This window comes from Micromys minutus (genome assembly GCF_963924665.1).
Source record: "Micromys minutus genome assembly, chromosome: 25".
Taxonomy (NCBI): Eukaryota; Metazoa; Chordata; class Mammalia; order Rodentia; family Muridae; genus Micromys; species Micromys minutus.
In genome coordinates, this window is record NC_137960.1 from 45846976 (window position 1) to 45861191 (window position 14216).

At 41.3% G+C, this 14216-nt stretch overlaps 1 protein-coding gene across 3 annotated transcripts in view; it reads left to right on the forward strand.

Moving 5' to 3' along the window:
* Positions 1–14216, forward strand: part of NT5DC1 (5'-nucleotidase domain containing 1) — a 106843-nt gene that overhangs the window by 21585 nt on the left and 71042 nt on the right. The window lies entirely within an intron of this gene.

Here is a 14216-nt window from a genome sequence, read left to right on the forward strand (position 1 = left end):
GAACAATTGCACGTAGCCCCATCGCTGGTCTGTTTCATTCCTGTGATGTTCTACAGGCTGCAGATTCTTCATATAGTTATCTCGTGGTTTTCTTTATTGACTGACCTTTTATACTTTGAATATATTCCATAAAATTATAGAAGGAAAGTTTTTGTTGTATGAATATTCATGTCTTACTAGCTTTTGAAAGCTGCCTTGAAATAATGCTCTAAGAATAAGATGACCCCCACCACACAGTCTCATCACTACATGACTGTATTAAATAAATACTCCAGGGTCTGTGACATAACTTGAAATAGCTAGAACTTTTGAGATAAATTGAAATTCCCATTAAGGCATATTTGTACAGTCATTTTCATTAAGAATGTCTGAAATGGATGAATACAAATGAACCCTCTGGGGACCTTTAAGAAGCCACTTTTAAAAATCATGCACACACACAAAGACATGTGACTAAATGAAGCCTGTTTCCAAGCCAGCTGGCAGGGATGTCTCCCATTGACCCCCAGTCTAGGCTTACCTGGTGCTGGGAGTTCCTGGAGATTTGTGGGGCAGCTTTGCTGGTGTCCTCTGCCCGGTGAGCAGAGGATGATGCCCTCCCCATGGCTGCCCTGGAGTATTTATACTGTTTTTCCCTTAGTGCATGAGGTTACCCTGAGCCTAAGCTCCTCCCCTCAGGGGCGAGAAGCACTAATTATGGAGGAAAGTTCTATTGGGCAGGCATACAAAATCAGGCTCTTTTCCTTGTTATTTTCATTGAAAAGTAAACTCTTTGTCTCCATTATATATTAATAGCCTTAACTGTGCACCTTTTTTTTTTTTTCTGTTTTCTTTTTAGGAGTTCTGACTCCAATGTTGGTTCATGATGGAATGATGACTTGCCCTTTTTATTTTTAAAAAGTACATTCTTGTGTTATTTGACTGAAAATATTAGGTAATATACAAAGTGTGAGACTGACTGGGGGGAGAATATGGATTTAGATCATTAGGTTAATCATTCAGCTATTAGGAGAAGGTTCTATGAGTATACCTTACCTAAATGCTGGCTAACTTGGGAGACTTAAGCTAAAGGCAAAAAGGTAAAAATGGAGGTATATTCTTTTGCAAAACAGGATTTTACAGAAAGCTCTTAGAAGCTGGTGCATGAAAAGGTAACATTAACTATTTCAGATATATTCAAATTAAATATTTAAAAATGTAGAGCAAGTGTAAGCAATCTTGGACTGTGGCAGTATCTCTGAAGGGTTTACATTCTGTTCTCACAGCTACACAAAGGTCAGCAAGTGGCCCTGGACTCTTCTCTAGTGTTCATCTTACCATAATTGAGAAGGCTGTTACCCTAATAATCCTATTGGATGTTTGCATAAGATTGCAACATTCATTTCAAAGGGAGAAAAATTCACAGGTTTTGCCTTTTAAAAACACAAAGATGGAGTTTCCTAAGGGATCGTGAAGCGTCCCTATTAGGCTTTTCTCCGAAAGAAATAAACGTGGTCTCCATTCGTGTAAGAGGTTGGTTTTCTCTTTCACAGCCCTAGAGAACTGTCATCAGTCTTTCGGGATCCTAAGAAAAGCAATAGCAAGGAGCTGAGAGCCCAAGTTCTGTATCACTGTTAATGCCATCACTCTGGGTCTGAGTCACATCAGCTGTGTCCGTAACTGTGCTGGGAGCACATCCGGTGCACAGTGTAAACACATTGTTTTTGTATCTGGCTGGAATTACAGTAATAAGGGCTCAGTATTGATTGGTAATTAGAGTATTGACTCTTGAGTAGATGACACAAAATTTTTTCCTTTTCATCTTCCTGTCCCTGTTACAGGCTTTTTCCCTGTGTGTGTTTGAACAAAACCTTGTACAGAGCTTTGTTGAAATATAAATACATAAATCATTCTACCTTTTCCTTCTTTTAAATGTTTTGCTGATCGCCATATTTAGCTATATACATTACCATGATGCTGGAGAGATAGCTTCGCAGTTCAGAGCTCTGGCTGCTCTTCCAGAAGACCTGGGTTTGATTCTCAGTGTGTACATGGTGGCTCGCATCCGGTTCCCAGGGATCTGACCCCTTTTTCTGACCTCTTCTGGCATTGTGTGCATGAGGCACACATACATGCACTCAAGAGTACACACATATTAAAACTGTTAACATTATATTATCATGTATGTTTCTATGCAGTGTTCAGAAACATGTAATATACAGTTGTTGTAGAAGTTTTGCGTTTGCTTGTTAAGGTCTTAGTATATAACCCTAGCTAGCCTGGTGCTTCTATGTAGCCTAAGCACCTCTCAACTCACAGCAATCCTCCAGCTTCAGCCTCACAAATACTGGGAATACAGAAGTGTACCATTGTACCTGGTTTTAAATGCAGATTTTACTTCAGCTTAGATTATAAGGAGAACCAGAGAGCTGATAATCTAGTCTGTATTCATCTTTTATAAACCATATTTTGAAAAACAGTTCTGTAGTACTGTAAGCTGCACTGCATCTGAGAAACCACAGGTGAGAGAGGCTGCCTTCTTTTATACCTGGCTCCTTGGAGACCATTCTGAAGCAGGCGGTAACATGGCTGCTCCTCAGTGCTAGGGTGAAGGCTTTGTAGAAACACATCTTTGGTAATTCAGTATGTAGGTACATCCACGTCCGTGCCTACACTTGAGACTGATGCTAGTGTCTGGTTAAGCATCACTCCTGTGGACTATCAGCGGACAAGTTCTCAGCTTTGTAGACTCAGCCAGCAGTCTGGCCCCGTGCAGTTTCTCCAGCTATACTCCTCCTATTTTCAGAACTTCCTCCTTAGTATTTCTACCCGTCTGACTTTTCATCACCATAACAGCATTGAACTAGGGGATTCTCATCCACTCTTTACTGAGATACCCTACTGCCCTGTTCATCAGTTTATCTCACACTCTGGAGAAAAGGAAGATTGAGGTCCATGCTGTGGGGTCATGTGCCTTCTTTGTTGTTTGGGGGATATGTTTAAACACAAGCATATACCAGTCTGTATTCTCTAGCTTGGGGAAACATGCTGTCTTACTGACAGACTGGATATTTAGCCTTTTTGGCAAATAACTGCTCAGCACACAGGCCATCAACCGTTGTTAGCCACATACAAAGCACTGCCGGTCCACAGGATTGTAGAATCCGAGGATTTGCTGGCCACACCCACACCTAATTGCGTGTATAAAACTATTTTTATTCTGGGTGTTTACTTGTAGCTGTTCAGAGTGACTGGTCTATGTCCTTATGAAGGAGCTTATTCTACGTGAAACAGAAGGCCCAGCCCCTTCAAGCAAGTAAGACCAGTGAGGTTTCAATATCAAATGTGAATTGCTGGTTTTGCACATGTAGCAGTTAGCTGCTATTACATACCCTAGGTCATTCATTCACTCATTCATTCATTCTCCAAGTATTTCTTGAATGTCTCTTAAGTGTTAGACACTGGGTAAACACTGTGTGAATAATGCACCTTCCTGTCCTTGTGGTGTTTGCACAGTGGTCCTCAGCCTCTCCCTGCTGCCACAGTCCTGCGGAATAGGACACAGTTTGCTTAGTGTTTGGAGTTTATTAAGGTGCCAAAAGCCCAGCAGTGGCCATGATAGACTTTGAGATGGAACATGCGGTCTAATAGTCTTTTCACTAACTTTCTAATATTAGCTACCTCATTTTTTGTTATTTATGCTCATACTTCAAACTTTATTATAAAATATTGAACTTACCCATACCAGGGAGTGGCTACAGTACATACTTAGGTAGCCATCACCCTCCACCCACCCACCTCTCCTGTGCATCCCGCCAGTTCATCTGTTTGTGTCTTTTGTTTGTTCAAGACAAGGTTTCTCCGTGTAGCTCTGGCCGGCGGTCCTGGAACTTGCTCTATAGACCAGGCTGGCCTCAAACTCACCTGCCTCTGCCTCCTGAGTACCGGAATTAAAGGTATGAAGCACAATTCTTTTCAAGAAGAATTTCTATTTACCTCTTAGGTATAATACATACCTGTAGAGGCATATGTGTGTGTGTGTATACACACACATGAATACATATGTGCGTGTGCATTTATATTTGCATATATATGTATATATGCATGCCAACAGCGATTCACACTCATGTATACTATAGACAGGTATAAACACACATAATCTCATATAATTTTGAGTGGTGATCCAGTAGTATTCATAATTTGCCACTGACTAATAGCTTGCTTACCCCATCTCTTCTTTCTCACTAGCAACTCTTTTGCTGAAACAGAGTCATCTATCCTGTGCGCCTACAATATGCCTTCCCTGGTTGGTCGTTAGATCTGGAGCGTGGATGTGACGCAGGTTTGAGGTACCAGCCAAACACTTCTCTGTCAGGAACACCAGGCTACTTGAGAAAGAGGGTGTGGTGTCTGCGGGAGGCCCCCAGTTGCTGTTTGTCTCTGGGGTTATTAGACACAGATGATTTCCCTAGTTCATTGTTTCATTATAGATTTTAAAGTGCTAGTATGTGTGTAACTTTTATCATTCCTCTTTTATTTCATCAGCTAAAATATTTGTATAAAGGAAAAAGAATGCCTGGGCCAACTGTTTGGTTATCCTGGGATACTATCTGTAAAGAGAGGAAAACGACGAGGGGCCACATGTTCACCAGTGTGTACAGCAGCTAGCTGTCTTCTTAGCATCTTCCAGTGCTAAGGGTCTGGCCAGTGTCTGTGTGGATACAAACTTCCTCCATGCCACCCATGACAATCTTAGTATATGTGCTGCGAAGCTAGCACAAGCCATGACAGTTATATTATTGCTCAGGATTTTTCTCCATCTTTGACATCATCTCCATTGTCTTCAACACTCCTTCCCTTCCAACATCCTCTGCTTTCCTTGACATAGTTCTGGAATAAGATAGTTCTTGTAAACTCGTGGTCTTATTGGAAAATAGAAATTAGAAATAGAAGTTTGGGTACAGCAGTCTGAGTCCTACAGATGGCCACTGTTCCTAGATCAGTCATTATGTTGGTGTCTCCACATGTTTTAGTGAACAAAGTAAAAGATGCATACATGTAGTGTCAGCTTGATATGAGCCGTATCATAACTTCATACGTACATGTGCTGTTCACACTCAGGATCACAGGATGATTGTTGAGTGAACTCAAACATGTCTCTAACTCTTTAGTCCCACCCTGAATACCCTAGCTCTCCCGCAGGGATGCAGTGATTCACTTGACTTATTCCGAAATGATGATTTTCTCATAACAGAATGTCAGTACTCACACTTGATACTGAAAACAGTTAAGCTGCTAAACCGAGTAACTTTGCAACTCTTTTTTACATTTTCCAGAAGGTGTGTGAAGTCACCTGTTCTCTTGCAGTAGTTCATTTGGAACCAGCAGTGGTGCCTGCTCAGTTCACTGTTACATTTGTTTTGATTTAGCCTGTTTTACGTTTGCTTTGAACTTTCTTACAGTCTCTCCATTTCTCGTGGAATACTGCAGAAATCCGGTATGAGGGCAGCAGTCCTGTTTTGGACGAATTCCACCGTGTTTGTGTGTTCACCCAAGTGCACATGCACATCAGGTGTCTTCCGCTACTCCATCTTATTTTTGAGCAAAGTTCTTTGACTGAGCCTGCAGCTCCCTGGTGATCAAGCCTCAGTGACCTGCCTGTCTCTGTTTAACCTCCCACCCCACCACTCACACATACAGGCACTGGAGTTACAGACATGTCTCTCCCACTTGAGTTTTTTTTTTTAATAAGGGTGTGGGGGGAATCCAAATTCTAGTCCTCAAGCTTGAGAAGCAGAAACTTTATCAGCTGAACCATCTCTCCAGGCCTTTTTAAAAACTAACTTATCCTCTTGTAAGCAATTCATTCCTTTATCTTCTCTTTCTTGTATTTTATGTTTTTGTAATGTAATTGTTTATCATGAAACCCATATACACACGATGATGACATTAGCTCTTTTTTTACAGCTTCATAGTACTCCACTGTGAAGATATACCAGTGTGTTTTCTACCATTGGTGTCTAGCTTATTATCTCTCATCATCTATATTTTTCTTGTTAAAACAAATACTTCTACAGTGAGCAGTTTTGTGTATGTACATATCTTTTGTCTAGGTATCTTTGGAAAAGACTGAAAATTTGCGTTCATGGGTCAGAAAATAAACATAGGCATACAATCTTCTCAGACAGCATCAAATTCCCCTCCATGGATACTGGACCATTCTGCTTATTCCCTTAAGTGCTATCTCTGCTTACTCACAGCCTTACAAACACAATGCACTATTTGGTATTGACTGTTTGGGTTTGACCCACTTTAGGGCTAAAGACTACAGTTTGATCTAGTTGTAGTTTTATATGTCTTGCAGGTAGAGCATATGATTTGGGCCATGTCTCTGGGTCATTTTCCCTGTGCTTAGGAATGGGAGCCCCTCTGTGATAAGAGCTTACATGTTTCACCCCTCTGTGACGCAGGTGGTTCTCTTGATGTTCAGAGCTTTCTTTTGAGCCACATAGCATTTTGATTCCAAGTATTATGAGTCTCTTATAAGTTGTAAAGGACATGGGGAGCAAAGGTCATGTGGAATGGGTATTTTTGTTCACTAGGAGAGACTAGCTTGCCTGTTCCTCTTGTAATGGTTTAGTGTCTGAAGGAACAGTGCTGGTGACAGAGCCCAATGAAGGGAAGGGCCAGTGACTCAGCCTGTGCCTCATTCCCTTACTCAACAGGATACTGGTGTTCCTCTGCATCATCTTTTTCCTAGTGGAAATGGCAAATGCACCCAGAAGTTCACTTCGGGCCCTCTACGACCCACACCTTTCACTGCCACTGGGCCATGCCACATTCCTCTTTTAAAAAAAAAAATGTGAAGGGACATTTGTTGGTGCTGTGACGGAGTCAAAAGCTAGGAATGATCTATTTGTGTAAACAGTCTAATGTGGTTTTGTGGTTAGATACCTGCTGAGGGCTTGGAAAGAGACACTCATGCATAAAAACAGGTGTTTATGAAAATCCCCCTGGAACTTCAGGTCAGGTCAAAAGACACTGTCATTTTAGAAGTTTGGACAAAGGCTTTATGTTTTATTTTATTTTCTGTTACACTTAAAGCACCAAGTTATTTGTGGTAAGCCCCTCAAGTTTTCTACCTGCCACTTAATGACATCAGTTTCTCTCCATGGTGACTTGATTGAGATAAAAATACAGAGCTTCCTGGCCTCTCGCCTCAAATCCTCAGGCTGCCCTGTGACTCTTCTCACACAGTGTCTGCCAACTTAGAGTGTTATGGGGTTCACACAGTGACACCAGTGGACTATAGTGCCCTGTGTTTGTTATGCCTCAGAACGACTGTGTAATCACGGATGACGGGACAAATTGCAGGACTGCCCATAGGACATAATGTACCTGTCGGGCCCTGATACCTATAGGCTTCGCATGGCAACACAGACCACCAAGAAATGCTGCCTGGACACTCATGTAATTTCTGAACTTACTCCTCAGAGATCTCTACTTTATTAATGCTGGGGTCTTCTCTGTTTGGTTTTTAGCCAAACAGCTTTGTAAACTAGGTAACACACCTCCACTCCTGAATGTGAGCAGCTGAAGGTCATTGGTTCTCAACCTGTGAGTCTTGATCCCCTCTTGTGCAACAGATATTTACATTGTGATTCATAACAGTATGAAATTCGCACTTATGGAGTAGCAATGAAAATCATTTTATGGTTGTGGGTCATCACAGCTTGAGGAACTGTATTACAGGGTCACAGCACCAGGAAGGGTGAAAACCACTGCTTCAGCTGAAAACCTTTCCTGCAGCCTCGACCTGTTATTAACTCCGAGAGTCACTTGGTCCTCTTGCTTCTGATTTCCTCACTGGTAAATCCATCAACACCGGCTTACTTCAATTCCTCCTTAGAGAAAAGAGCTAAGGAAATAAAATTCTTCTGTCACAGAGACAATAGTGCCTTTAACCCAATGAACTTTTTAGACATTCTATCAGTGTCTCTCGTCTCTTGAAAGTCGAAATAACACAACACCTCTAATACCGAGAAGACAGAGACATAGTGAACAGGGTGTGGCCTAATCGTGTCTTCTATAAACTTTACTGCTAAAATACCTTGAAATGTGAAATGAATGAAATATGAGTAAATGTCAGGATCAGTTTTCTCAAATGTTTGCCAGTTGTTTTTCGACTTTCTGCTGCATTCCACCCCTCAGACAGCTCCAGAGTGCTTCCACCTATAGACAGCAGTCTTCTAGATATCACACCCAACATAGCCCTATGGGCTCTGTACAAACTTTGCCCATGTGAACCTCATCACACATACACTCTGCTGAGTGTGACTCAAGGAACATTGGCCATTCTTGGATCACTCTTCTCCACAAGTTCCCAGCTCAGGAGTAATGCTGACACAGTGCTCACAGAAAGGAACTCAGAGCTTTAGACCAGATTTCAGTGTTTACTGGGTGTAGGCAGTTTCTCTCACACTTGTGGGCATTCAAAGGTGGAGTCATTCGCACAGTGCTGTTTTGTATTAGAGTCTGTTCAACGATGTTAGACCTTAAAATAGAGGGATTATAAGCGGTAACAACTGCCTGGAGAGCCATTTGTTAGCTACCAGGTTGTAGTCTCAGAGTTTGATTTTCTGTTGGTCCTTCACGATCAGCTCATAATGATGAGGACTTAGATGTAAGAAGGTTGGTAGAAGTTGGGAGCTAAAATAGAGTGAAGAAAAGAAATAAAGACAAGGAAAGGAAGGAGCTCAGAGACCAGAGAGATGGCTCACACAAGGGCTGATGAAGTCTAACTCCCAGGACCTACTTAAAAAGCCTGCAGTTGTCTTCTTTCCTGGTGCCAGGGAGGAATGAGGATCCCTGGGGCTTGTTGGCCAGCCATATTAGCCAACAAGGCAAAGGCTATCAAAAAGGCATCAGGTTCAGTGAGAGATGCTACATCAAGTAACTAAGGTGGAAGGTGATTGAGGAAAACAATCAGCATGGACCTCTGGCTTCCATAGGCACTTGGACATACACATGGACATACAGAGCATGAAACTCAAGCCTTTGATAGTAAAGGAATTTCTTTAAATGTCTCAGAAACCTAACTACAAATAAGGTTAACAAATAAATAATTTTAGTCATGGCTGTACTTCATTCCCCTTCCCCCCCCCCCCCATCTATCCTTAATCTCATTTACTTAGGCACTCAGCCATTCAGTGTCTTGGTGAAGTAAGATTTGATCCTTCCGGGCTCACTCCTCCTTGTCTGTGGGAAATGCATAGCCTTTCAAGGCAGGAGATATTATTAGTAGATGGTTTAGAATATCAGACTCTTAAAGATGAAAAACTTAAGCGACTTGTTCAGAGTCATTTTTAATGAGAAATAGACATTAAAATGCAAATCTTGAGAACCAAAGAAAGACCAGCAGTTAATGCTGTTTGTGTGTCAACTGGAGAAGCTGTGGCTCTGAGTGCTCGGACCTAGGGATGCTTTTGATGGCAACGTTACCCACTACTCATGAGCCTCCTAAAAGCACCCATTTTATGATTCCATTTGCATCTTCTTGATGGCAGTAGCAGAGCCTAGGGGTACCTGTTATCCACGAAAAAGTGTGTTCCTGCAAAGTATCTTTTCCCATTAAAATCTTAGTAATGGGCCATTCCATCTTTTAGTGAATAACTTTTCTTACCAAGGAATTGTTTACAAGTTATATTCAAATATGATTTTTGTCTTTCTTTGGGGAGGGGGGTTGGTTGGTTGTTTTTGGTTTGGTTTTTGAGACAGGGTTTTTCTAAGTAGCCTATTATCTGGGAACTCACTCTGTAGACAAAACTGGTCTCAAACTCTGAGATTCACTGGACTCTGCCTCCAAAGTGCTGGGATTAGCAGCATGTGCCACCACAGCTGGCACATTCTTGACTTTCTTATACTGTATTTCAAATGAAAAAAAAATTCTGTACTGAACTGGATTAGGGCATTTATCCAGTAGCTCAGTAGACCTATGCCTAGTCACACTTTCACTAATACTCTTAAAAATCCAGCACTATTGAGACATAACACATGTATATATCTATCATACAGTTAATGTTATGTCTGTGAATGTGGTGAGAACACTTCAAGTCGACTTTGTTAGTATAATTTAAGATGTTGTCAGCATATTTTAAAATATATACTTAGTAGCCACTTTCCCCATGCAAGAATCTACAGGTGCTCAGGTCTCCTTCATAAGATTTGTATACCAGGTATAAGTGCCCTTCTGTGGTGGAGACTGTTCCTAGATATCAAAGCTAGGGTCTCAAGTATCCCAAACACATATTCTACCATGGAGCCACACCTGTTTCTCATATATGTTGTTTAGTCATCTCTATAGTTCTTAATATGCCTGCTATGTAAATGTTATATGGTAATTTCTATATGATCTTGTTTAAAGGATAATGAGACAGAAAAAACACACTTTACAGTATTTACTGTAGACACATAGTTTCCTGAAATGTTTTGACTTACAGCTGAATCTACAGATGGCATGGGACAAACATATAATAACATGCTGATAACCATGGCCATCAGTGCTATACATTAAATCTCTGGAACCTTCTGATGCTGCATGTCTGCAGCTCTGTCGCCTTTGGTCTACACCCTCTCCATTCCCTGCCTTCCAAGCACTATGAGCTCCACTCTGGTCTATTTTGATATCTTGTGGTTGCCTCCTTAAATTCCACGTCTAAATGACATTATGCAATCTCTGTCTTTGTGTACCTTGGTTTACTTTATTCAACATAGTATCCTCCAGGTTTAACCATTGTAACAAAGATGATAGACTTTTCTTCCTTTTCAAGAAAGTCAAGAATAATCTATTGAATACATAGGTGCTTTTCAACTAAAAAAAAAAGGATTACAACTCAACCTAATAAATGGTGTAAATTGAAAATATAAGCCTCAAGTATGTTTTACAATATTATTTTGTTGCTATTATTATTATTATTATCATCATCATCATCATATGTGTGTGTGCATGCATACATGTGCCATGACACATGGATGGAAGTTAGAAGACCACCTTCTTGCATTGGTTCATTCCTTCCTCCTTATCTTTAGGTAGGTTCTGTCTAGCTGGACTGCAAGCTTTCTGAGCAGCAGTCCTGGGGTGCCTGGATGACCAACATTCACCACTGTATAAATTTGGAGCATCACATCCAGGCGATCAGGCATTCGTGGGAAATCTGTTTACCCACGGAGCCATCTTTCAGTGCCCAAATACATTCAGTATTCTTAGTCTCCCAGGCCGCATAGCGTCACTGTATAATACATAGCACTTTCTCCTTGTGATACCCTGGCTGTACGCTGATACGCTCTGCTATTGCCCAGCATCTCCCAACAGCCCCGTGCCATACATCCCAAGCCTAGGAAAAAAGAAGAATTCAAGTTGCATTTTGGACTCGATGCCTTTGCATGCACACCATCATGGACCTGAAAGAACTTGAGTTGAGAGCTCATTGATTTTTCTTGCTGGCAGTTCAGCATCTTGATGTGCTGCATGTTTTGGTGTTTTGTATGTAATATTATATATTATATACAAAATTATTATATATTATATATTTTGTATATAATGTTATAATATTAAGATAAATGATCACTTACTGGATGAGCTTAGGAGATCAGTTATTCAACAAAATTCACTATAGAAATGTGTTTCATTGTAATCATATAAAAGAGATTACTATTAATTACAGAAGCTGCCAGTAAGGCCAGTGACACTTTTTTTTCTCTAACAGCTTAATGTGCTATTGTTAGTTGGCCTCTTGTAACCTTTAAAAATGGAATCTGCATGGGATGTCTCCAATCTTTACAGTTTGATTAAAAATGTAAGTAGAGATTAGAACCTTCTTATCATCATCATTAAGAGGTTTGATTTGCTATTGAATGTTCCCAGGTGGAGACGAGGAGAAAGCACAGGGTCTGGAGGTCTCCTTGGTGCCATCGTCTCCCTCCTTGTCATCCTCACAGCCCACAGACAGGGCAGCATACTTGCTTTCGGAACTGAACTACGCTAGAGTTTCCAGTTTGGCCTTTTGTGGCACTCACCCCATCGACTTTACTTTCATCTTTCCTTGATGGTCTTTCCTCAGAGGACTGAGCTGGAGCTACTTTCCCTCCACCACTTGTAGGGGATGGCTGCTCTGTCTGAGTTCTGAGATAGAGCAGGAGGGTTAGAGCTTCGCTTCACCCACGCATTCTCCTTTGGTGGAAGGGCTGGCATTGCCTTTAGAGGCTGGTCAGGTTTAAGGGGCTTAGAGGTTGGGGACAGTCTTCTTTTTTAATGAGGCTTTCACTTTTAGAGACTTTGCACTTTCTCTCTGTCATGTCTTTCTACCAGATGTATCTGAGGTCACAGTCTGTGATGACTCACTTCCTGTCCTCGACTGTTCTCTTTCCTGAGTTTCTTCACTTCGCAAACTTGGGTGTCTCTCCTGGGGTCTAGTTTTGGCTCATCCAGCTGATGTTACAGCTCCTCCTCCTTCTGTAGCTGCTCCTCTACTTCTCTTTCAACCTGTCCAGATTGCTGGGTTCCACAGAAAGCGTACAGCGCTGATATTTAGTCCTTAATGGAGTCTTCTGTCACCTCATAGGACAGATTTCCTAGGAAAGCAGCGTAGGGTGGTGACTTAGGAAGATGGCTCTGGTTGATATTGGGAAGGACAGTACGGTCAGTTGGAGGCGTCCTGGACACATCATCATCACTACTATGCCAAGTTGCCGACACATCTCCTTCCACATCATCTGTTTAATCAGCCCGGCTGACTGGTTTGGGGACATAGGTGCTTCCTCCACCAGTTCCCCATCCTCAGCTAGAAAGTCCGTTAGGGAGGTGGTCTTCCCCCCTCTTACTCTTATTCTTCCCTTTTTTTCTTCTTGAGGCCACCATGTTGGGAGAGCAAGAGAAAATGCAAAGGCTAGGAGATTTTTTTATCATGACTTTACATTCTTTGCCAGGTGCATATATGGTCACTGGTGTTATGTCATTTATGTCAGCAATGCATAGTGTGTGTGTAGTTCAGTCGGCCATTTTCCTTCAGATACTTACGTAACTGCAATCCTTGTCATAACAGCAAATGCATAAACAAGTATATCCTTGTACTATTAGCATGAGAACCCTAAGGAGGACATCAACTTTGCTTCATATATACCAAGCTGCTAAATATATTTATTTGTTTACTGAGGTTGTTTGCCCTGGTTTTCTATATTACCGAAATAACACTCCACGTTTAGAACTCAAATATTTGAGTGTGTTTATATTAATTTAAGTAGTAACTATGTTGTTAGAATTTTGTTTGTAGTCTGCAGCTAGACTGTGGAGACACTGTTTAAGACTGCGCACCAGGAATGGTGATCCAGTGCCCTCATCCACTGATGACTCACAGCTCTCTCTCCCTGTCTCAGTCAGAAACCTGTGACGGGTGTGAAACTTCAGAGTGGTGTTGACTGAACTGTATGCCACTTTTTGTTCCTGTTACTGCATTTGTTTTTAAATATGCACATCACCAGTGAGAGATGCAGAGGAAAAGAACTCATCCAGGATGTGCTGCTGAAATGTTTGTAGAGTTCAGTGAATATGCCAAGTAGAGATCTGATGGACAAGGAGGACAGACAGTGTCTTTTACGTTTAATACAATTGGGAAACTATAAAGTATACAACCTTGAAACATTGTGCTAGATTATAAATACTATAATGTACAAAAACGATCCCTCTTACTATTTGAAATTTCTTCCTCTGCAGCATGTTAGAGTCTAGAGGGCAGATGACACTGACTGCAGTGCGGCCACATGCATTTGTTTGGAAACGTGAATATGGTAGAAGACTTGGCTCTGCCACACCACCCAACCAGAGTGTAGTGTTTTCACTCTGAAATCCGAAAAATAAAATTAGTAACATTAAATTGTTGGTGAAATGATGACTTTCAAATAATGACTTAGGAAAGAGGTTGCCACATCATGGTATCTGGACAGTCACCGGTACCACACTAATGTGTAAGGGATGTGTCAAGTTGTAACATGACTACAGGAAACTGTAAGGAACATACAAGATACAAGGGGGCATTTCTTTTACTGTGTTTTCAGAGGGCATGTGGGTACTGGGGCAGGAATGTGGGAATTCTTACTCTTTGTCATGTAGCAATCTTTCTCATGGAAGTATTGTGTTAAGTACAAGTATAATCATGCCATAAACACATTTTAAAAAATTCTTT